At 50.8% G+C, this 24,479-nt stretch overlaps 1 long non-coding RNA gene across 1 annotated transcript; it reads left to right on the forward strand.

Moving 5' to 3' along the window:
- The first annotated feature begins 1,110 nt into the window (after window positions 1-1,110).
- LOC140710484 (uncharacterized) lies at window positions 1,111-22,751 on the forward strand. The gene is made up of 3 exons (XR_012091529.1): window positions 1,111-1,245; window positions 15,556-15,726; window positions 22,315-22,751. It is a non-coding gene; the product is annotated as an uncharacterized lncRNA (long non-coding RNA).
- Window positions 22,752-24,479: the final 1,728 nt, after the last annotated feature.

The raw sequence follows: 24,479 nt of genomic DNA on the forward strand, positions 1-24,479 counted from the left end.
CCTTTAAGAACTCAGGTCTGAGAGGACAAGCGCATGTGCGCACGCGTACACACCCTTACAACATGCACAACCACCAAAAAGCCTAATAAAGCAGGGTGCCCAAGACCACGGTTCAGGATCCATAAAAACGGCTGGAGATAATTGACTGCAACCTATTCACTGCAAACGGGGCAACTTAGGCCCACAAAGGGCCAGAGACTTGACCCAAGTCACAGAGTAGACTAGAGCCCAGGTCTCCGGACTCCCAGTCCTGTGCTCTCTCCACTGTCTGCGTCCTCAGCAAACAAGGCAAGACAGGGAGGAGCAGGAGCTCAGAGTGCCTGGGGCTGAAGGGTGGGAGGAAGGAGCCTGGTGGGGGACTTCAGTCTACAGGGGTGGATGTTCCAACCTTTCTCTAGCAGGGCCCGGGTGGGGGTACCAGGTAGCTGCAACCTGTTCCTTCAGCACCTGGGAGGACACAGAGTCTGGTTCCACGAAGCCAAATGTTTCTTCTTTGTCCTCTGTGTCTATTCATCTCTTATCGCTGTGTCCACTGAGTGGCAGAGGTCCAGGCCCAGCACCTTCCAGTCTAGGAGCCTGTGACCTGGGACAGGATCCTCGGGGAAAGAGTGAGGGCTGACCAAGGGTCCAACCCCCCTGAGCACTCCAAGAGACAGTGGTGGAACGCACTTCAAGGATTCAGAGCGGCCAGGAGCCTCGCCCACCGGCCAAGGGGACACTGCCGTGGGGCTGCGGATAGCCAGTTGTTTATTCCTCCTTCCCTGTGCTCCACCCCATGCACTTTTCCGAGGGGTAAGCTCTGCAATTCTCCCATCAGGGAGGCTCTCTAGGATCCCTGTCGGCATTCGGCTCCTGGGGTGGAGGTGGGCCTGGGGTACGTGAGCCCTAGGAGAATGGGGTGTGAGAGATTCCCCTGGGCTCCTGGCTTGGGTTGCACCTCAGGCTGTGGAGTGAGGTGGCGAGTCTTTGGAGGTCACAGAGCCCAGGGTCGGTGACACGTGATGAGGCGCAGGCCTGGCTCAGGGAGTGGTGCCCACGGCCCTCAGCTCCTCCCCCGGGTCCGCCCCGCCCCATGCGGGAGGGGACGGGCGGGGACCGGCATGGGTAGGCGCGGCGACCCGCAGGGCCAGGTGCAGGGCCCGAGAGTCCGGGGTCGCCGCAGCCCGGGACAAGTGACCGGTCTCCGGCCTGCTTGTGCTGTCCCCGCGCCCTGTCCACTGGACTCCCGAGACCCTCGGAACCCAGGTAACCGGGGGCGGGACTCCCCGCCGCGCGCCGCCTCCTTACCTCCTGGTCCACGCGCACCCGCCCTCCGCTGCCGCCCCAGCCGCCCTGCGCCCGTGGAGCCCGGGTGGCCGCTCCAAGGGCGGGTCTGGGAAAGTTTGTGCCGGGGCGGCCCTGATCCGGCGGAGGCGCGGCGTGGCCACTTTCACCGCACGCGGGGCCGGTGTGAAGGTGGGGCGGCCGCCGCCGTGCAGAAGGCTCTCTGCTGCAATCGAGGCCGGTGAGGGGGACTGTTGCCTTCTAGCACCTTTTCTCTCAGTCTCCAGGGCGTTTGCGCCGCTTACCCTTCCTCCACCGCTCCCCTCCTGCCACCCCCACTTTAATAAAACCCTTGGATTGGGGCTGCACAGTTGGCGATTTCTTTACACCTGTACTTCCCGCCTCCTGAGCCCAGATGCGAGCCTGGGCTGAGCAGGACCGTGTGAGTGAGGGGCGGCCCTCTGCCTGCGGGGGGGCCCCTGTTGAAGTGGGTGCCCAGCTACAGGGAGTTCCCCGTGCTCTGTCATTGGCCTACCCCCTGGCCACAGCCCCCAACTGGACATCTCTTGGCTCCCCTGGCACTTCCCAAGTCCCAGTCAGATAAGCCCAGGAGAGGGGGTGGACCCCAGCACCAGTGGAGCAAGAATTCAGGAGCCCGGTAACTCTCATCCGCGAACAGAACCAGCTTCCTCCCGCTTAGGTTGGGAGGAGGGCTCAGCTTAGTGGGAGTTGGGAGTGACAACTGCCCCTTCCCACGCAGAGCCATAGAAAAGAGATGGGGAGAAGTCAGGGGATCTGAGAAGAACTAGCAGCCAACAGGGACACATCCCTGATTTCATTTGAACCTAACAAACCAATGGCAAGTAGATATTAGCACAGGGGCAGATGAGAAGACAAGGAGGCCCAACGAGACTCAGCCATTTGCTGGAGAAACTGGTGGACTTTTCTCCACCACTGAGTGGCGGATTCCCACCACATCCTTCCAGAGCCGGATGGTTGCTTCTGCATTCTTGCAGTGCCCTTGACTCAGCAGAGGTTGGTTTCTTTCCCCCTACTCCCCACCCCCCTAGGTTCTTCCTGTGAAAGAGGTTCAGGGGAGAGGGCACCTCCGAGCAGGCATGAACTCCAGTCAGGAAAGTCCTCCAAGAGCCAGCCAGAGCCTTGCTAGGCTCCCAGAACTCCAGGAGGGCAGGGACCTGCTTTGTTCCCTGCGGTAGCCATAGTACCTGGCACACAGGAAGGTGCTCTGTGAGAATGAAATGATTAGTCTGCAGCAGCAAAGCTTCTTTTCCAACTGCCTTACCTCTGCCCTTGGCAAGCAGAAAGGGCACTCTGAAAAGTTGGATCAGAAAGGTGTCCAGCCCCACCACTGAGATCCCTTGGCACCCTTACCCACGTGGAGCAATATTTTTCCTTTACACCAAGAGAACATCCTTAATCCCATGTGCTTTTCTTTCTTTCCTTTTTTTTTTTTTGAGACTGAGTCTCGCTCTGTTACCCAGGTTGGAGTGCAAGGGCGAGATCTTGGCTCACTGCCACTTCCATCTCCCAGCTTCAAGCAATTCTCTACCACGCCTGGCTAATTTTTGTATTTTTAGTAGAGGCAGGGTTTCACCATGTTGGCCAGGTTGGTCTCGAACTCCTGACCTCAGATGATCCACCCAGGTTGGCCTCCCAAAGTGTTGGGATTACAGGTGTAAGCCACCTCGTCCCGCCCCCATGTGCTTTTCCAGAGAGACAGGGGACTTTTGCTTTACCCTGGTCCTGCCAAGGAGAGGCCAGGGCTGGTGGGTTCCATGCCCGGCTTGGCCCTACCCTAGATTGGAGGCAGAGCAACTTTGTCCCTTTATGTAGAATTCTTACGCATCCCTCCAGGGGTAAGAATTGGAATGGAATTATTTGGAAACATTAATCTTCATTGTCTCCTCTCTCTCCTTACCACTCCATGGGGCAGCTACTATTGGGGGAAGAGAACGTGCTTTTCTGGGTCTCAATTTCCTCATCTGTAAAATGAGAACAACAGGCTTTGCGTGGTTTTAGGACATAGTAAGTGGTTCCAAAGGACTCTGTGGGCTGCAAAGCAAACTGTAAGAGCGGATTGTTGTTTTCTCATGTGTGTTAGCCCGGCCTCCCCGGTTGGCGGTAAGTCCTTTCTCAGCATCTTGGTATCCCTTACTCATCCTGAATACACAGAAAGTTTGCAAGACATATTTTCAAAAATAATCCCTACAGGAAGAGAAAAATTGTGAATTCATAAGAAATGGGGGGAGTTTGTGTGTGTGTGTGTGTGTGTGTGTGTGTGTGTGGTTTTTTTTTTTTTTAGCCCAGTGTTAGGAGCCAAGAATGGTGGCAGGAAACTGGGCAGGGTCATGCATGAGTACAGGGACAGCTCTCAGGCATGGTGGGGATGCTAGGTTTGTGCACGGGCTTGAGCCCCAGTCAGTCTCTCAGCGACTTCCTCCAGGAAACAGAACTGACCAACTCCGGGTTGGTCAGATATATATATTCAAGACAGGGTCTTGCTCTGTCGCCCAGGCTGGAATGCAGTAGCATGATCTCTGCTCGCTGCAACCTCCACCTCCTGGGCTCGAGCTATCCTCCTCACCTCAGCCTCCTTAGTAGCTGGAACTATAAGCATGCACCCTCATGCCCAGCTAATTTTTGTATTTTTTGTAGAGGTGGGGTCTCACTATGTTGCCCAGGTTGTTCTCGAACTCCTGAGTGCAAGTGATCTGTCTGCCTCTACCTCCCAAAGTGCTGGGATTACAGGTGTGATCCACCATGCCCAGCCAGAACTTTCAAATTCCTCTCCCTCCCTCCCCATGTAAGGGGAGGGGAGACCCTACCATGCAGAGGAGGATCAGTAGGAGGGAAGGAAGGGTCTGAGAGTCCCTGTAGTTGGAGGTAGCCAGTGTCTTGTTCATCGAAGGCCAGGGTAGAGTGAGGGATGTAGAAGAGTCCCTGGCAGTGCCCTGAGGATGCTGCCCACCTTGCTTTGAAGAAATCCTCCCCTCAGTCAGGACTTTTGGGGCCCTGCCAGGAACCCTGTGTGACTCCTGGACTCCTCAGCAGACCCAGTTGCCTGCCTTTGAGGACAGGCCAGCATACCCGGAGTTGGTCAGTTCTGTTTCCTGGAGGAAGCCGCTGAGAGACTGACTGGGGCTGTAGCCAACCATCCCCACCACCCCTGAGCGCTGTCCCTGTACTCATGCATTGCCCTGCCCAGTTTCCTGCCACCATTCTTGACTCCTAACAAGGATCCAGCAGAGTAAGAGCTTTAGACTCAGAGTCTCTAAGCTAGACTAAGCCTTAGCAGCCATGTCCCCCCGCTCCTTCTCTGCTTCATTTTCCATGGCTCATATCCGCTTCTGACAGCCTATAGATTTCACTCCTTAATCTTGTTTGCCATCTGTCTTCCCTGTTAGAATATCAGCTCTGTGAGGGCAAGGCTTTTTGTCTCTCGCGTTCCATGGTCTCTCCCCAGAGATCAGAGTGTAGTAGGTGCTCAGTTAACATGTGCGGAGTAGATGAACACATCCAATGCACCATTTCTCAGTACACAGATGGGGAGACTGAGACCCAGAGGTGAGGAGTGACTCTTGGAGGCAGAGCTGGAGCTTTTCCTAATTAGACTCAAGTTAATTCAAAGTTGGATCTCTGTCCCCTACTTTGAATTACCTTGGTTGCTAGGGGTGCTTAAGAGGCCCCTGGCAAGAACCTTCAGGCCAGCTGCCTCCAGAGTTACCCAAAGGGGCAGCTCCCAGATTGAACGGACAGCTGCCACATGAGGCGATTGGAGAGTTCCGGGAAGGAGTCATCCCCATCAGACCTCCATCCTCAAAGGAAACCTCCCAGGGCTGCTCTCCCAAGGCAGCCAGTTCCTCTGCTGGTGAGTTCTCTCTTGGTGAAAATAGTGCCCTCTGCAGGCAGCCTTTTAAAATTCCCCAGAGCAATTAAATAAATAAATAAATAAATAAATAAATAAATAAATAAATAAATAAAATAAAGAAGCACATCCAGTAAATAAATACATTCTCCAGTGCACGGGAGAACTGAGGAAGTCCAAAGCCAGGCTCCTGGCAGCTGTGGGAGAAGGGGTGGCACTCCCATGGATTTGGGCTAGGGATAACCGACCAGTCTGAGAAGTGCAGCCAGGGGCCCAGGCAAGCCTTGGGATTCTGAGGCCTCACTTGGGAATCTGGCAAGACAGCCTAGAGGCCACAGCGCTCAGCGCGCCCCACAGAGGAGCAGATCTTGTGCGGGCCTCTACATTCCCTCCATGGGGAGCTTTGGCTTTTCCCCCCAAGCACAGCTATTAACCCCAAACATCTTTTTCTGTCGTCATTGCTCTCTGCCAAATTCAGGGTTGGAATGCACCTGAACCTTGGAACTGGGGGAAGGACACCCGCAATTAGGCCTTGAAGGATATGTAGGAGTTTTCCAACTTGTTGGAAAAATTAGGGAGGAAGGGGACAGGCAGGTGAGGGAGCTGTGATAATGCTTTACCTGAAGAAACGAATCCGTAATGGGGCTTTCTTCTGTGACTGAGGCCATTGTCGGCCCTCCCCTACCCCACCATCCTTGTCCCCACCACCCTCTATGGGCTTCCTGCTCCTGAAGAGGGTGAGGCCCTGACCTAAGACAGAGCTTCATGCACTGCTGCCCTGGCCTTCTCTTTATTACCGTTGTTACTACAAGTTTACTGACTTTCAGCCACAGTGGATGGAAAAGTACGCCTGTTGCAACATGACGTGAGTCAGTTGTTCATAAATAATGGGATTGCACCGTCAGCTCTGATGCCCTGGTGTCTGGCCCACAGTTGGAGACATGGTGTTGGCTCCTTGGAGAAAAGGGTAAGGGTGACTCTAGACGTCAGTTTGAAATTACGCAGGATGGCAGTGAGGATCCAGCAGGTGTGGGAGATACAATCATTTTTGGCATCTAGGAAAAAAAGACAGTACCCCCAAAACAGTGATCCAAGGTTTAATTCTTACCCATGCCCTGTCCTCCAATCCTGGTTTTGCCTTACACAGTCATCCTCTCTTCTGACCTTGACCTCAGCCAGGACCACCCCCAGCATGCTATGGACTTAAAGGGTGAGTTTTGCCCAAGCCTCAGATAGGGTCATTCTGCCTGGACACACCACAGTCCCTTAAGACAGTCCTCCTCTGATTATTTGGGAACCCTGTGACCAAGATGGTCAGGCTCATCTTGGTGGGATTCATTTGGAGCCTGCCAGAGACACAGAGCCCAACTATGATAGCTTCTAGACCCCAGAGTCCCAAATTCAGCCACTCCACTAGCTTGCCACTTGTCTTGGAGTTGGTCACTGTACTCCTGGGAGCTGAAGGCTAGTGTTGGCTGGTAGAGAGCCCTGGATTCTAATTCTGACATTATCTAATGCATAGTGTGACTTTGATCCTGTCACTTCCTCTGCCTCAATTTCCTCTTCTGTACAGCTTGGATTCATCATGGTGTCTCACCCTCAGCACTGTTGACTTTTGGGACTGGATAATTCTTTGTGGGGTGGGGGGTGCAGGGGCGGGATGTGCTGTGCATTGTGGGAGGTTAGCAGTAGTCCTGGCTTCTACCCATCAGACACTGCACTATCACCTCCCCTTCCTTTCCTGGCAACCAAAACTGTCTCCAGACATTGCCCCATCTCTGGTTGAGACCCCTGGGTTCAATGATCTATGAAGCTTCAGGAATGTGGACTGTGTGTGAATGAAGAGTCAACAGGTGGGGCGTGCAAGGACTTATGGGTGGAGGGGCCCCCTGGACCTCATGCTGAGTGCCAAGGCCAATTCTCTTCGCCTTCCAGACCTTGGGTTACATAAGTCGGGGTGGGGAGGTGAGGCTCAGCATGAGGGGGGAGAGAGGCCTGTGGTCCGGGCCCGCACACTAAGGTCAGTGACTTCCAGTGCGGGGCAGCGTGGTGACTAATCATCTATCCATGCCCTAGGACTCAGCATTCCCCCCACTTTCCCCTCTCATGCTGCCTGGGAGGGCCACAGGAAGTGAATCAGCCCACCCACCAAGCAGAGGAGGGAGACAGGGTGGAGTGTGGTGTTGTTAGACGCAAGGGCACGCCTGCGCCGGCCTACGCTGGGTTTTATTTTGTTTATTCCTCCCAAGTTAGCTGTTTATTAACTTTGTCCGTGGAAACCCCCTTCTGACCTTGTTGCTCAATGGAAGGGCAGACAATCTTCGGCAGGGGGAGGGGTTTGTTGATGAATATTAGAAGTAAATCACCGTTCTCCCAGAACTATTGGTTTGGAGGATTCATTCCTTCACTGAAGAAACTCTGCTCTGGACTGTGGGCTAGACGTGGGGCAGGAGAAGGGAATGAGACATAGTGCCTGCCTGCAGAACCCCTCAGTCTCGGAGGGCAGACGTGGCTGTCGGGCTGTCCCTACCGGGTACTGGGAATGTTCATGGAATGCATGGAGCAGGGTGTGGGCAGCTCCACCCGGCTGTGTTTCGGGGAATTGGGGGTGGGTGGCTGGAGCAACACACGTGTTTGGGGAGGTGGCGGGAATGTCCAGGCAGCTTCCCGAGAGGAAGAGGTGGATTTTTTGTTGCGTTATTTTGTTATTACCTTTTGTTATTATGGTAAAGCATACAAAACATAAAATTTACCATTTAACTTTTTTTTTTTTTTTTTTTTTGATACGGAGTCTCGATCTGTTGCCCAGGCTGGAGTGCAATGGCACCATCTCAGCTCACCACAACCTCTGCCTCCTGGGTTCAAGCAATTCTCCTGCCTCAACCTCCTGAGTAGCTGGGATTACAGGCGCCCACCACCACGCCCAGTTAATTTTTGTATTTTTAGTAGACAGGGTTTTTCACCATGTTGGCCAGGATGGTCTCGATCTATGTACCTCGTGATCCACCCACCTCGGCCTCCCAAAGTACCGGGATTACAGGTGTGAGCCACCGCACCCCACCCATTTAACCATTTTTTAAGTCTGCAATTCATTGTCATTAAGTATGTTCACGTTGTTGTGCAACCATCACCACCATCCATCTCCACCCCTTTTTATCATCTCCCAATTGAAATTCAGTCCCCAATACACAATCATTTCCCATTTCCCCTCCCCCAGCCCCTGGCAACCGCCATTCTCCTTTCTGTCTTTTTATGAACTTGAGGACTCTAGATAACTCCTGTAAGTGGAATCATGCCGCACTGGTCTTTTTGTGACTGGCTAATTTCACTTAGCATAGTGTCTTCAAGTTTCATCCATGTTGTGGCATGTGACAGAATTTCCTTCCTTTTTAAGGCTGCATAATATTCCATTATGAATACTCCACATTTCTTTCTTTCTTTCTTTCTTTCTTTCTTTCTTTCTTTCTTTCTTTCTTTCTTTCTTTCTTTTTTTTTTTTTTTTGAGAGGTAGTCTCACTCTGTCACCCAGGCTGGAGTGCAGTGGCATGATCCCTGCTCGTTGCACCCTCCACCTCCCTGTATATACAACATTTTGTTTATCATTTGTTACTGACACTTCAGTTGCTTCACCTTTTGTCTGCTGTGAATAATGTTGCTATGAACATGGAAATGCAAATATATGTCTGCGTCCCTGCTCTCACTTCCTTTGGATGCATGCCCAGAAGTGGAGCTTCTGGGTCATATGGTGGTTCTATGTGTAAGTTTTGAAGGAACCATCATAGTATTAAGGAAGAAGTGTTTGATTTAGGTTTTAAGGATGAGTGTGGGATCTCTGGGCACCTCAGAGGGAAGGGGAGGGGAGAGGAAGAAAGGAAAAAGCCCAGGCTGCATGAAGAAAGTGGCGCTGAGGTGTTCGTGCCTGGGGCTGGAGATGAGGCCATGAGGGTGGGAGGGGCTGGGGAGGGTGGGAGGGGCTGGGGAGAGTATAGAAGGTCTTGCACCCTTCATCCCCTGCCAGGCTGGGGAACTTGGGCTCTGCCCTGCGGACAGCGAGAAGTGTCGAAGGAGTTTTCATCAGGAAGTGAGACAGGCCAATGGTCATCTTAGAAGGACATAGTTGGGAGGGATGTCCCAGGTGGACTGACAGGGAAAGAGCCTCAGACAAGAAGACCAAATGGGAGAAAGCTGGGGGACCCTGTGGCTGTCGGTGGGGAGGTAGAGGGAGCAAGTCTGAAGGGTGCTGTGCTGCACAAGGGTGCCCAGGATTCTGGTTTGTTGGCTGGGTTGATGGTGGTGCAGGCACCTGAGTAAGCTCACTGGAGGAGCAGCCGGCTTGACAAGATGAGGAGCGGATAAACTTGGGCCTGGTGGCTTTAAGGGGCCCACAGAACCACCTGAAGATGAACTTAGAGACGAGGCATTGACAAGTGTGAAAAAGCACTGCAGAGTTAGTTGCTGAGTACAAGGTGAGAAGCCAGTCAAGGGCCAGGGCAAGGACTGCCATCAGATGACCTGGAAGGCCCTGCGGAGTTGAAAGCCAGGACACAGGGTGGCCTCTGCTCAGTGTGGCTCAATCCCTGCCCTGGCCATGTCATATCAATCCACACATTCTCAGTGCCAAGCTTGAGGCTGCATGCTTGGTTTGGGCACTGTGGGTAGAGACCCAGAGATCAACATGACCCAGTGACTTTAATTCATTTATTCACCCCATAAAGCTCAGAGAATGGAATCCGGCCAATACCTTTGCACAGCTAAAGACTGAATGTCTGCAGGAGAAATGGAGTGTGTTATGGAAATGTATCATGGGGACATGACAGGCTAGAGCAGGATTTCTCACCTTGGCCCTGCTGACATATTGGACCAGACAATTCTTTGTCGTGTGGGACTGTCCTGTGCACTGCAGGATGTTTAGCAGCATCCCTGGCTTCTATGCAACAGATGCCAGTAGCCACACACACCCCCTCCCTGCTTGTGACAACCACAAATATCTCCAAACATTGCCAAATGTCCACTGGGGAGCAAGACCAGCCCCCGGTGAGATCCATTGGTCTAGGGGTCAAAAAAGGTTTCTTTGAGGTAGTTATGTTAATCTGGGTTCTAGAATATAGATAAGAATTAATTAGGGTACAGCAGGGGTAGAAAGTGGAGGAGAGTATTCAAGGCACAGGTTCCAGCAAGTACAAAGGCCCTGAGGTGAGAAAAAGCATGTAGGCAGCAGTGAGGAACCTGGTGTAGCTTCCTCACTGAATGAACGTGAAAGGCTTTGATTAGGCAAGCAGTGGTGAAGGTGGGAGAGAAGGATCAAATTCTAGGGATCTTCAAGAGGGAACACTCTAGGTTCTGATGACCAAAAGGGTTTGGACGAGATTACTAGGGAAATCCCCCAGGTGCAGAGAAGGAAACCACCTAGAAGCTGGTGAATTGCATTTGGAGCATGTTGGGTTGGAGATACCTGGGAGACAGCAGGTGGGGTCCTGAGCTCAGAAGAGAAGTCTGGTTGGAGATACACAGTTGGAAGCTACATGCATACAGGTGATGAGAGAAGCCGTGCGGTGGATGGGACAGCCCTGGGAGCGCCTGCAGACTGAGAATTGGAGCATGGAGAGGATGACCTGGCAGGAAGCAGCAGGAGCTCCAACATTTAGAGATGGAGTACGAGTTCCGAGAGAGACAGTGGAGGACCGTATGGAGAATGGTGCTGTGGAGGCTCATGGAAGAGTGCTCCAGGTGCAGGGCCTCGCCCACTGTGAAGCCTGTGGTGCACGAGCAAGTGGATGAGGACTGAGAAGTGGCTGGGGATTTTGGAGTGCTACGAGGAGGAACCAGACTGAGATGATTGAGGAATGGGCAGCAGGTGAGAAGAGAGGCAGCTGGCAGACAGTTTTCCAAAGATGTGTCAGTAGACATGAGGAGAGAGTGAAAAAGCCAGAAAGGGAAGTGGGTTTAGGATGTCACTGGGAAGAGTTTTCATCCTCCAGTCTCCCCGGATCTCCCCATTCCCTCCCACCTTGGAGGCAACGTTACCAGTTCCATGCACGTGTTAGGAAAGACATACATAGATTCTTTCCCCCGGATGGTGGTACATGCATGCACTCTGCCCCTGAGTCTTAATTTTTCCACCTAGCTGCCTACTGTGAGGTTTTTCTGTATCCGTACATAGAAAGTCGCTTCTCGGCCAGGTGCAATAGCTCACACCTGTAATCCCAGCACTTTGGGAGGCCGAGGCGGCGGATTACCTGAGGTCAGGAGTTTGAGACCAGCCTGGCCAACAAGGTGAAATGCCGTCTCTACAAAAATACAAAAATAAGCCAGACATGATGGTAGGTACCTGTAATCCCAGATACTGGGAGGCTGAGGTGGGAGAATCACTTGAACCCCCAGGAGGTAGAGGTTACAGTGAGCTGAGATCACTCCACTGCGCTCCAGCCTGGGTGACAGAGTGAGACTCCATCCAAAAACAAAAACAAAAACAAAAACAAAAAACAAACAAACAAAAAAGAAAGCTGCTTCTTTCTTGCTTATGGATGTCACATAACTTATTTAACTAATCTGTTTTCTGGACATGGAGGCGGTTTTGAGCCTTTTGCCACCATGATTTCCCACAGGATCTCCTTGTACTTCAGTCATTCTGCAAATGTAGGTGGCTATAGGTAGGATAAAGTTCTAGAAGTGGAATTGGTGATTCAAGGGTATGTGTGTTTATATTTGGAATGATATTGGCAATGTGCTGTCCATAGATTTTGTAAGAATGTACCCGCCTACCAGCAGTGGATAAGGATACTCATTTACCACACCCTCCAACAGAGGGTGTTACCAAACACACCAATATTTGCCAATCTGGAAGACAAAAATGATTTCTTGATGTAGTTTAACCTGCATTTTGAATAAAGTTAAATATATTATTACAGATGTAAAAGTCATTTGAGTTTCCTTTTCTGTGAACTGTCTATAAGTTTTACCAATTTTATTTGAAGTTGTTGATCTTTTTCTTATTAGAGGAATCAGAGGGAATCTTGATGTATTGGGGAAACTAGTCTTTTGTCTGGAATAGACATTACACGTTTTTCCCTTCCTCATTTGGTCAATAATTTATTATTATTATTTATTATTGCTGTTACTGCTGTTTTTTAAGAATTAAGAATGTTGATGGAAGAGATTCACCAGAGAGGGGATCTCTGATATGGAGGTCCCTGAGGAAGCATTGAGGCGAGTTCCAGAATGGACCAGGGCTTGTCCTTAGGCAGGAAGGGAGATACCTCGCCGTCATGACACGGAGAAGGGAGGGAAGAGGGAGCTGTGTGCCAGGAATTGGATGGCTACATGTTGAAAGAGTGAAGGAGATCGTGAGTTCATCTACGGAAGGGGCTGCGTTCACGAGAGAGCAAAAGTTAGAGGGGTGAGAGAGTTCACTGAGGCAGTGAGAGAGTGACTGGACTGCTGAAGCCTGGAACCTGAGTTAGATGAGGGGAGTGAATGGATGGTGTTCTGACGTTGTTTGCTTAGATTTTGTATTTGTTTGTGTGGCGTTTGTTAGTCACAGGGCCTAACAACCAGCCCAAGTTGTTCCTGTCTCCCCTGCAACTTAAAACCCATGCTCTCAGTCACTTCCTTATCGAACTCTGATGCACCCTGCCAATCTTTCCCTGCCCTTGGTCGTCCAGGCCTAGGTACCAAACGACTTGGGACAGCTTCTATGCCCCAGTGCCCACGGGGGTTATTTAAACTAGCCATTCCTAACCTGCTCAACCTGCCCTGCTGTGCTTTTCCCATTGAAACCCAAAAAGGATCTGACCGAGGCCTCCCGCTCACTGACCAAAGCCTGGTGATTCCCCTGCGGCCATACACTGGGTTTGGTGTGCCCCCTCCTCTTGGGAAATGCAGGTAATACATTCTTTCAGCAGCATTGCCTCTCTCTGTTATCACTCAGTTGCCTCCATCAATTAAAATCCTGCAGGTACAATTGAGACCACAGAGGATCCTCAAACAGGAATAGAATGTAAGGGTCAGTAAACTGCAGGCCCAGTGAGGCTCCAGAGCCATCAGAGCATGAGTGGTTAAATAAGCAAGCTCTCTGGGAAGACTTCCTGGAGGAGGTGGGCTGGGCAGATGGGTTCTGAAGAATGGAGGTGAGGAGATGCCTTGTAATGGGACTAGGGGGGCCGGTGCAGGGGAGTGTGTGAGTGTGTTTGGGGGTCTGGGAGGACAGCGATCAGAACTGAAGGAGGCTGGAGGAAAATCTACAATGAGGAGGTTAATCTGATGGTGTATAGAGGAGGCAGGGGCGATCGGGTCCAAGAGGTAGGGTGGAGCCTGCAGATGCTTTTTGAAAACAGAATTTTTCTTTCCAAGAATGATTTGATTTTGTGGTAACTCCTTCTGGGGACTCACGGTGGGGCTTGAAGATGCCTATGATGAAGGACCTAGATGTGCGTTCCAACCTTGCATTAGGTCCAACTTGACTCTCACTATACAGTAAACCCCCTACCCCACTACTTTTTGGTTATCACATTAACAAAACCCCATTTCTGGCTGAGCTCAATCATCTGGCTTTGCCCTTCAACGCTGGCAAAAGTCATCCTCTTCTCTCTCTTCTGCCTGTTATAGCAGCAGGGGAACTTCCCTCCTATCTGAAGTGAGCCTCAGCCCTCTTCGTGCCTTCTTCCTCCCCATGAAAACCCCCTTCCCCTGTCCGGTCCCCCACTCCCCCAGGATCAGCTGCGACTGCTTCTGACTTTCCAGGGGCATTTGACTTGAGAAAAAACAGAAAACAAAAAACTGGAAGACCGAAAAGTCTTTAAAGCACGAAGACTCGAGCAATCCTGGTTGGCTGATGGGGGCTGGCATTGCTGTACTGAAGCCTGAGGCCCTGTTCCACACTGCCTCAAATCACAGAGACTGTTTTTTGGGGGTGGGGATTTGCCTGTTCTAATAACGGTGGCCTAGGTCACAGTCCTACGTGCTATAAATCAGTAAAGCCATGGGAAGTTCATGAACGCATGCACTTATTTGGCGATTGCTCATGCTACCTTGGGATTTCTCTTGTATTGTTGCTTACACAGTTATTTACCTTTTTAAGAGTGGAATTTGTGGGGAAACCGTCTCATGTTCAGCAAGTGCTTGCCTCGTTCTCATGAATCCTGAACTGGGCCAGATGGCATGGATCCTAAACCTTCGTTGTACGTGTTTTACGTCCCCAGTAAAGACCCTGTCACGACTCCCTGATATGCCCTATAGTCCCCATTGCCAATGCAGAGAAAAGGGAATCCAGCCAGGCATGGCGTCTCACTCCTGTAATCCAAACACTTTCAGGGGCCAAGGAGGGAGAATCCTTTGAGCCGAAGCATTTGAGAGCAACTTGGGCAACATAGTGAGACCCCCATTTTTACAAAATTTTAAAAATCGGCTAGGTATGGTGGTGTGTGCCTGTAGTTCCAGCTACTCAAGGGGGCTGAGGTGGAAGGATCACTTGGGCCCAGAGAGCAAAAGCTGCAGTGAGCTGTGATTGTGCCACTGCACTCCAGCCTGGGCAACAGAGTGAGACTGTCTCAAAAACAGCAACAACCACCACCAAATAAATAAATAACAAAGGGAACCTAGATGGGCTGTGGTTGGCAGAGAAGATTTCTTGAAAAAAGGAAGAGCTTGAGCAGACAGTACGTCTAGAAAAGGTAGGAAAGGGGAAGGAAGAGAAAAGGAAGTCCACCAAGGAGGCCCCATTTCTGGCACTCTACAGAGCCAGGTATCCCCGAGGGGAGGTTGAGTGTCAGCCCTTCAGGGTGGCCAGTGGATGGCGACTGGTCACCCTGGGGTGGGGGGAGAGGGGGTGACAGGGGAGCCGCCTAAGAAGGAAAGGGACAGGAGGCAATGGAGTTCCTGCCAACAGTGAGGGTGGGGGTCTGTGAATGTGGCCCCCTGTCTGCCAGCTGGGGAGTCCTGGAGGGCTGCAAGCTGGATGGACCGGGTGGGGCGTGGGTGGACTCAGGGACTTTGCCCTTCTGTGAGGGACTGAAGCTCCTTCACAGCCGCCTCCCCAAGCGCCCCATGGCAGGGAACAACCGCTGTCCCAGATCAGGGCTCACTAAGCCTCCTGCCTGGAATCCTGGCTTGCTGAAAGGCAGTGACAGGGAGCAGGGAGTGCCGAGAGGAGGGCTTCCGTTTCTGAAATAGGGGATGTCAATAGTTCATTTCTTGGATGTTTTTGGTACACATCCTCTCTAGAACCTGACTAATCATTTTTTACAAATTGTAAGTGGGAAAAAAAAAAAAGGAAATTGTGTGCAGGAGGATGAAAACTTTGGCTTAAGCACAGGCTTCACCAAGCAGGAAGGGAAAGTGACTGGCCCAGTCGCCCTTCTCCCTCCTCTCCCTCCTTGTCTGGTTTTGTTTAATCTTCACCTTTGTCCTAGAGGCAGTTCCAGACACCCGGTTGCTGGAACATGACTTCTGGGTGTAGCTTAACAAGACCATGGCCTCTGGACTTGCCCTGTGATCAGCTCGCTGTGTGGTCCTGCGCAGCCACCCAACATCTCTGGGCCCTGGACTCCTACCTGGCCTCTCTTCTGGATGCATTTTTGCCTGTAGGTATCTGGACTATTCCCTCCCATGGATGATAAAGTTTTTGCTTCACACCTTCAGGATTACCTTAAGGTCCTGAAAAGAACAGAGGAGGAGTCTGAGGAGGTGAATTCCAGCCATGCTCTTGCAGGCTGGCCAGGCAGTATGCTGGGGAGGAGAGGGACCGCCGTGTCTGGCTGGGCCTCCACGAGGCCTGGTGTGCTGGGAACACCCCACATTGTCCCAAGGCCTCAGATTTGACTTTCAAAGGGAAAACAGCTCTCATGATAAAGGTGGGTCTTGTTCTATGAAAGATGGCTTTGTTCCAGTGTCCTGCAGGTATGTGAAGAACAGAGGCTGCACCAGGTCCCTAAGGGGTTAGATGACTCCTGCTGGGGGGGAGCCGAAGGGTTTCATGTGCCCGGGCTGTGCCAGGTTGTGCCTTCAGTATCGCCGTCTGGCCGCCTGCTGGTGCCAGGCACTCTATTAAATGTGATCTTAGGGACCACTCTGGAGGAGCAGAGCAGGAGTGGTCATCTCCATTTTCTCAGCCTAGGATGAGGAAACTGAAGGGTGTGCAGCTTGTGCAGAATCCCTTGGGCTTCCCAGGGGACAGCTCAAGTCAGATTTGAACCACGTCTTAGGACTCCTTGCCCAGAGCTCCTTTCCCCGCAGACTGTTTACGATGGGCCTTCACATGACTGGGACTGCATTCTCTGCCCTTTCGCTCCACCCCTTCTGCTCTCATGCGTCCCCTACAGTATCAATGGTTGCCAATTATTGAGGAAATGAATGCACTTTGTTCAGGGAGGAAGATCTGGGTCTTTGTGTGAATAAGAAAAGAAAAGTTTGCTCTAATAATTCCAGCGAATCCTCACAACACCTCCCCTCTCCCCAAAGCATCAGAATGGCTTCAAGTTTTCCAGCATCCTTGAAGACCCAAGGAAATGGATCTCGAATGGTGAAATCTCCAGTCTCAGGGAACAGGGGCTGGCCCCTGACTCACACTGCAGAGGTGACCACTTTTCTACCTTCTTACCCAGCCTCACCTTCTTACCACAGCCAGCCCTGTGTGACATTCCTGTGCCAGGAAATACAAGGACCTATCTCCAAGTGTGTTTCACCTTGACCGGCACTTTCCACCTCACATACCCAGGGACGCGTGTTTGGGAGAGGTGTCTAAACTATGGAAGTGATTTCTTTGCTTCTCACTTTTCATGTAGAGGCCCTGCTTTTTCTCCCTGTGCAAAGTGAATCATTTCCCATGACAAGCAATGGCAGTTGGAGCTCTGGGGGGAGGGACTACCTGGGTTTAGGGACAGTTGTAGTAAGAGTCCTCCCCTCTCGCCCCTCTGCTGTCATGCACTTGCCAGTTCCATGACGCTTCCTTCCCCTTGGGCTCTGGGAGGAACTTGGGTCAGGAGCTTAAGGCCAGCCTGGAACCTCAGAAGTGGTCCTGGGCTGTGAAGGCTCGGGGAAGGCGGAGGGCTTACTATTTACACCTTCTGAGCTCGGGCTGCATGCTATTGGGGGCTGATTTAGATGAACTGTTATGTTCATTATTTATAGGTTTTTTTTGTTGTTGTTGTTTCATTTTTTTGAGACAGAGTCTCCCTCTGCTGCCAGGCTGGAGTGTAATGGTATGACCTTGGCTCACTGCAACCTCTGCCTCCTGGGTTCAAGTGATTCTCAAGCCTCAGTCTCTGGAATAGCTGGAATTACAGGTGTGCTCCACCACATCCGGCTAGTTTTTGTATTTTCAGTAGAGATAGGGTTTCGCCATGTTGGCCAGGCTGATCTGGAACTCCTGACCACAGGTGATCCGCCTGCCTCGGCCTCCCCAGGTTCTGGGATTACAGGCGTGAGCCACTGTGCCTGGCCATAAGGTTTTAAATAATGCATTTTGCCTCAACCCTTTAAAAAAAAAGCCTGTGCTGAATAATGCTGGAATAATTACTGTGTGTCACAATTCAGCCACTGGGGCTCTTAATCCGCCACTGCATTCAAATATTGTGAAATGTGTTACTTATGACATTGGGTTAGCAGGACAAATAATGTCCTAGCAAGAAGGAAGGAGAATACATTTTCCATTCTATCTCGTAGCCTGGGACAGGCCAGAGAAGGCATGTTCCTGGTCATAAGTTAGAATGACAGTTGCTCTTTTTGAGTCCCAGTTGTGCCTCAAGGACTTACACATGGGGCTTATGCTTACTGATGCTTGAAACACCCCACAGAGGTAGTTGCTCTGGGGATTACAAAAGTGTCCATCTAAAAAAAAAAAAAAGTGTCCATCTAAAGAGATGCTGTGAAAATTAAGTGGGGTGTAAAATGCCCATAAGGGATTTAATGATTTATTTATTTTGAGATGGAGTCTTGCTCTGTCGCCCAGGCTGGAGTGCAGTGGTGGGATTTTGGCTCACTGCAATGCCCGCCTTCTGGGTTCAAGCAATTCTCCTGCCTCAGTCTCCCAAGTAGCTGGGATTACAGGCGCATGCCACCCAGCCTGGGTAATTTTTGTATTTTTGGTAAAGATGGGGTTTCACCATGTTGGCCAGGCTGGTCTGGAACTCTTGACCTCAGGAGATCCACCCACCTTAGCCCGCACAGTGCTGGGATGACAGGCATGAGCCACTGCGCCCAGCCCATAAGGGGTTTAGAATAGATTGAGTGCTCAGTAGTGGTGTTTCAAATCAAACACCATCATCTCCATTTCACAAGGGAGGGAAGTCAGACCCAGAGGGGCTTCGGGACTCAAAGCCAAGGTGAGCTGACTCTGGAGCCCAAATGCCACACACACCAGGGGGAGTGGCTGTACATTATGCAGGCGGGGGCACCCGCCCAGGCTCCCCCACCCCATCTAAGCTCTCCATTGGCTATGGGGCCACTTGCAAACCACGCCCTTTCCCATCTGGGTCCTGAGTCCTTCTCTGACCTCTAGTGCCCTCCAGTCTCTGCTGAGGGTCTGGGCCCATGCTGGTCCACCCCCCTACCCAGGTCCATGCAGGCTTCTTCCCTCTGCCAGTTCACATCTCCCTGGCTTCTTGGCTGCCCTGACCACTTTCCCCTCACCTATGAGGTGTGCTCTTTGGGTAATGATTACGTGAAATGGCTCACCTACAGCTTTATAGGTTAACAATGCCCCCCACTCCCAGCAGGTGAAGCTCAGAGTTAATGATTGCTGGAAAAGCTTCCCACAAATGCAAATCATCTAGGGAGGTGCAGTGGCTCCCTGGATGGTCCCTCACTGGCCTGGCATTGAAATGTACCCATGGTGCTATGTCTTGGCCTTCTCCACGTGCCCACCCTCCTTTCCCCTTCTCCCCATGCTGTGCTCCCGCCTCTTGCCTCTCTGAGCCCAGCACCAGCAGGCCTCCCTCCTTGTGCCTCTGCTGTCCCTGGGGACATCGTTCCTTCTTCTGCCAAAGCAAGTCCTCAGCCTCTTTGGTATCCACCTAAAGCACCACCTCCACCAGGAGCCTGCCCTGACTGCACCAGCATCCTTGCTCAGGGTTTCTTCTCTGAACTTCTCCGAGCTACCACGCAGATCTTTTCTGAGTGCTGTCCCATACATCAGGCAATGTTTAGTTGCGAAGACTCAGCAGTGAGCAAGGCAGGAGCCCAAGGAGGGGCATTGGTGTGCTCTGGGAGTACCCAGTCAGCCTGAGCCGCAGCAGGGGCTCAGAGAAGAGGGGTGCGCTGGAGGCTGATGAAGTGGGGCTCAGGCTGAGACAGAGGGTGTGGTGGAATTGTCGAGGCAGGCGAGGAATGCATCTTGAAGCAGAGGGGTCAGCTTGTTCGAAGCACAAGGCAGGATTTGGTGTCAGATAGTGACTCAACTGCAACCATGTCATGTTTGAGACACCTTTTTAACACCCAGGTGAAGGCAGGTGATCCCTCAGAGATGTCTGTCTCCCTCTCTCCTGTTACCTGCTCATGGTCCACTGGATATGTCTGTCTCCTCAGAAAGATGGGGTTCTCTTTGAGGGCAGCCAACATTTCTGACACTCTGCCCAGCTCAGACCCCAGCACTGAGCACGCACTCACTGCCGAGATGTGGGACTGAATTTAAACTCACCTCCATCATCCATTCTGCCTCCTTCTTCTTGGGGCACCTGCTTTTCACCTTGTCCTGCTAGTACAGTAGTTCCCCTTATCTGCAAGGGGGATAGTTCAAGACCCCAGTGGATGCCTGAAACCAGAGATAGTACTAAACCTGGTATGTACTATGTTTTTATATATATATACCTATGGGGTGTGTGTGTGTGTGTGTGTGTGTGTGTATACCTATGGTAAAGAGTAAGTTATAAATTAGTAAAGATTAACAACCATAATAATAAAACGGAACAATTATTATAATATATTATAATAAAAGTTATATGATGCCAGGTATGGTGGCTCACGCCTGTAATCCCAGCACTTTGGGAGGCTGAGGTGGGTGGATCACCACCTGAGGTCAGGAGTTTGAGACCAGCCTGGCCAACATGGCGAAACCCTGTCTCTACTAAAAATACAAAAATTAGCTAGGCGTGGTGGGGGTCGCCTGTAATCCCAACTACCTGGGAGGCTGAGGCATGATAAACGCTTGAACCTGGGAGGCCGAGGTTGCAGTGAGCCGAGATCGCGCCACTGCACTCCAGCCTGGGCAACAGAGCAAGACTCTTTTCCAAAAAAAAAAAAAAAAAAAAATTATATGAATGCAGTCTCTCTCTCACTCTCGCAAAATATCCTATTGCACTGTACACACCTATTTTTGGACCACCGTTGACTGCAGGTGACTGAAACCCCAAAATTTGAAGCCATGGATAAGGGGGCATTGCCCGTACATTGCCCGATGTATGGGATAGCACTCAGGACCTCTATGGGTCTCCAGCTCTGTGTACTTCTGCTTGCTTTTGGTTGTGTCTCGTCTCCCAAATGGATTCTAGGCCACGTGACATGAATGAGCATGGCTCAGGGCGGTCATTCCCTCCCCGGGCTGAGCGTGGACTCACCACTGGAGCTTGATAACAGGGTGATCCCCAGGCAGCAACCCCAAGGGACCCTGATTCAGAAGGTTTGAGATAGGCCTACCTTGGTGGCTCTGGGTGCTGACAAGCCCCTAGGTTATTTGGATACACAGCTGGGCTTGGGAGTCGCTGCCAGAGAGGTTTCCAGGCTCCTGTCTCTACCCTAGCTTTAACCAGTCCTCGCCTCTTCCCAGGATTAGAACCTTAGACTCGATCTGGACATTTTTGGAGTGGGGAGCTCAGTGCCCATGGAGCAACCATCCTCATGCAGGTGGGAGCAGTGCCTTGCCTCTGTGGATGGAGCTGAAGCCTGTCTCGTAGGAGCTCTTGTCTGGGGGTCTTGGTTCTGCTCTCAGGGGCTGCATGGCCTCCTCCAGGTTCCCAGTCTGCTGCCCCTGGACATGTGAAGGCACTCACCCTCGCCCCAAGTCTTCTCTGGGTCTCCCTCCTTTCCTTCCTCTGCGGTCTGGTCTGGCTTCCACAGGCTGGCGGCTTTATCTCAGACTTCAAGTTTCCGATCAGATTAGAAGCTTGAGAGCAGGGTGGAGATAGGATCTCCCCTTCCCCAGCAGCCAGAGGCTTCTCTGTTGGGGTGAAGGGAACTCAACAGTCAGGGCCTGGAGTCACACCTTCCATCAGCCTGGCAGGGGCTTCGCCCTTTCCCAGCCTTGGGGGAGGACCCCGCCTGCTGCACCCACCCTGGAGGCCAACTAGCTGGGTAGCATAGAGCCAGAAAGAGCCCAGGCTGGCGTTCGGCACCCTGGTGCTCTCTCTACAGGGCTCAGCAGCAGACTGGCTCCAGGTAGGCTCTGCTCCTCTTACCTGGGACTAGCTTTGCAGTCACTGACGTGGGTTCCACTTCCCCTCTCCTGACCCTTGGTGAGCTGGATTTAAATGAGCTGGGGTTGGGCCTGGGCATTAGTATTTTTTAACTTTCTGGGTGATTCTGATGTCCATCCAGAGAGGTGTCTAGCATCCCCTTCCAGCTCTGACAATGCATGGAAATAGTTATTACATGCTGGGGTACAAGCACCAGGGCTGATAATATGCATATTATATAATGCTGAAATCAGTATTTTTATTTGACAAAAAGGTATTTAAAAAAATGTAAAACAGGAAACCCAAATATTTAATCATTTTAAATATAAAAATGCTTTAGAATACCAATAAAGGTTGACTTAGAAAAATACACATTCTCATTCTGGTCTATGTTGGCAGATATAAAATAAACAAAAATGAAATACTCAAAACATTAAAACCTATCCACCTCAAAAAATCAAAATTCAGTCATGGAAAGTTCAAGAAGGGATACTATTTGATCCCTTTTAAAGCAGAAATTTAAAATCAAGGGATGTTGGCAATATCATTATGTCACAAGTACGTTTTTTTCCCTCTAAAATTTTCTAGAAAAAGCTTTTCCTGACTCTACCCTAGTTGGGGAATAGTGAGAAGATATATTTGTGTGATATCTTCGAGTATTTTCCGCTGACAAGGTCTTTTGTCTTTTTTTCAGAGACTGCCGTGTTTTATTTATAAGGAGCCACAATTTTTGTTTCTAAAGCATTTCCGATTTGCCTTTAAGTTCTTTGGTTTTATCTTTTTCAGATGGAGATTCTGATGCACACTTCCTGAATCAGTTTCAAAGCTGTCATGTTGATATCCCACATGTTAGGAAAGTCTGTGAATAGAGTGATAATTATTCTTGCAACAGAGTTTTGCTTTGTCTATAGGCATGCAACATCTGAGAAGGACTCAAAAGCCATATTTCACATTTCAGGGTTTTTTCTGACATTGTTATTCTCTCCTTTTCAAAGCATATACAAAGATTGAGAGATTAGTGTGATTAGTCTCCATGCCTGGCTCCAGCAATTACCAACTCATGGCCAACGTTTTTCATCTATACTCTTACCCAGTCCTCTGGATCCCCACCAGATTCTGTTACAGCCAGTCTGAGACATCATATCATTTTATCTGCAATTACTTCAGTATACATCTCCAAAGGAAAATGGCCCAATAAAACACATAATCACCGTGTTGTTACTGTACCTTAAGAATTGAGAATTCCTCATTATCATAAAAAAGCAAATGTTCACATTTTCCCAGTTGTCTCCTACATTTTGTTTTACAATTAGTTTGTTTGAGATTTCCGACGTTTAAACTTTTGAAATAAATATCTTTGGACCGGACAGATATACAATTTTGGCACCGAAGTGCAGTTTTCGTGAACACAGCATGGCAACCACTGGGTAGAAGATGCCAGACAACCGGGCCAGACCCTGCCTCTAGGGCTCAGAGTGCAGTGGACAGCAGAAGTCATTCAGTGGCTCAGCAAACATTCATTCACTGAACAGGAACACTGAACAGTGTTCCTGGGCTGGGCACCACGGGCACAGCAATGACCAAGACAAGCTCAGTCTGTCTTGACCCGATGGAAACCAGGACACTGGCATCTAACTGAAGTTTGCAAATGAAATGATAGATACCCTTGTACTGGAACCCAGAAGAGAGTGGAAGCTAATTTTGCCGTAGAAAACATTATAGAGCAAGTGACATTTGCGTTTAGCCATAAGAAAAGGAAGAATTTTCCCCAAGAAAACAGGATTACATGCCTGTAATCCCAGCACTTTTGGAGGCCAAGGTGGGAGGGTCACTTGAGCCCAGTAGTTCAAGACCAGCCTGGGCAACATAGCAAGACCCCATTTCCACAAAAATAAAATAAAATAAAGTAAAATAAAAAATAAAACTAGCCAGGGCCAGGTGCGGTGGCTCATGTCTGCAATCCCAGCACTTTGGGAGGCCGAGACAGGCAGATCACCTGAGATCAGGAGTTCGAGACCAGCCTGACCAACCATGGCTAACATGGTGAAACCCCATCTCTACTAAAAATACAAAAATCAGCTGGGCACAGTGGTGGGCACCTGTAACCCCAGTTGCTCGGGAGACTAAGACAGGAGAATTGCTTGAACCCAGGAGGCAGAGGTTGCAGTGAGCTGAGATCGCACCACTGCACTCCAGCCTGGGTGACAGAGTGAGATTCCGTCTCAATGAAACCAAAAATAAAAAACAACAAAAACCTAGCCAGGCATTGTGGCATGTGCCTGTGGTCCAAGCTACTCAGGAGAGAGGCTATGGTGAGAGGGTCATCTCGGCCTAGGAGGTGGAGGCTGTAGTGAGCTGTGTTTGCACCACTGCGCTCCAGGCCGGGTGACAGAGTGAGACCTGGAAGAAGAAGAAGAAGAAGAAGAAGGAGAAGGAGAAGGAGAAGGAGAAGAAGGAAGGAGAAGGAGGGGAAGGGGAAGAGAAAGGGGAAGGGGAAGGGGAAGGGGAAGGGGAAGAATTTCATCAAGAAGAGATGGAGGAGGAGATGTCTCATCCAGTGCAAGTAGCAAGCACAAAGAGCACATGGGGGTGGGAAGTTCCTGGTGCACTAAGGACTGAAATGAGAGGTGGGCGGGTATATGGCAAGGCTGGTGGGAGGTGGGACTCAGGGACTGTGGAGGGCTTGAGGATATGCTAAGGAGTGGGGTTTTCCAGGGCCTACTGCTGGGGACTGCACTATTTTCTTGTTTGAACATAAAATGTGGACCATGGGGCAGGAGAACAGAACCCTGCAGGAACAATGAGAAGGATTTGGATTTCCAAGCCCTTCCTTGAGCCCTCTGTCTGTTAGGCTAAGAGTCTGCCTGGATCTCCATGAGTCTCCAGGGATAACACAGAGGCTGGCACACAGTGAGTGCTCAATATAGGCCTACTAACAGATGGCCTCTGCC

This window comes from Chlorocebus sabaeus, chromosome 26, assembly GCF_047675955.1.
Source record: "Chlorocebus sabaeus isolate Y175 chromosome 26, mChlSab1.0.hap1, whole genome shotgun sequence".
NCBI lineage: Eukaryota > Metazoa > Chordata > Mammalia > Primates > Cercopithecidae > Chlorocebus > Chlorocebus sabaeus.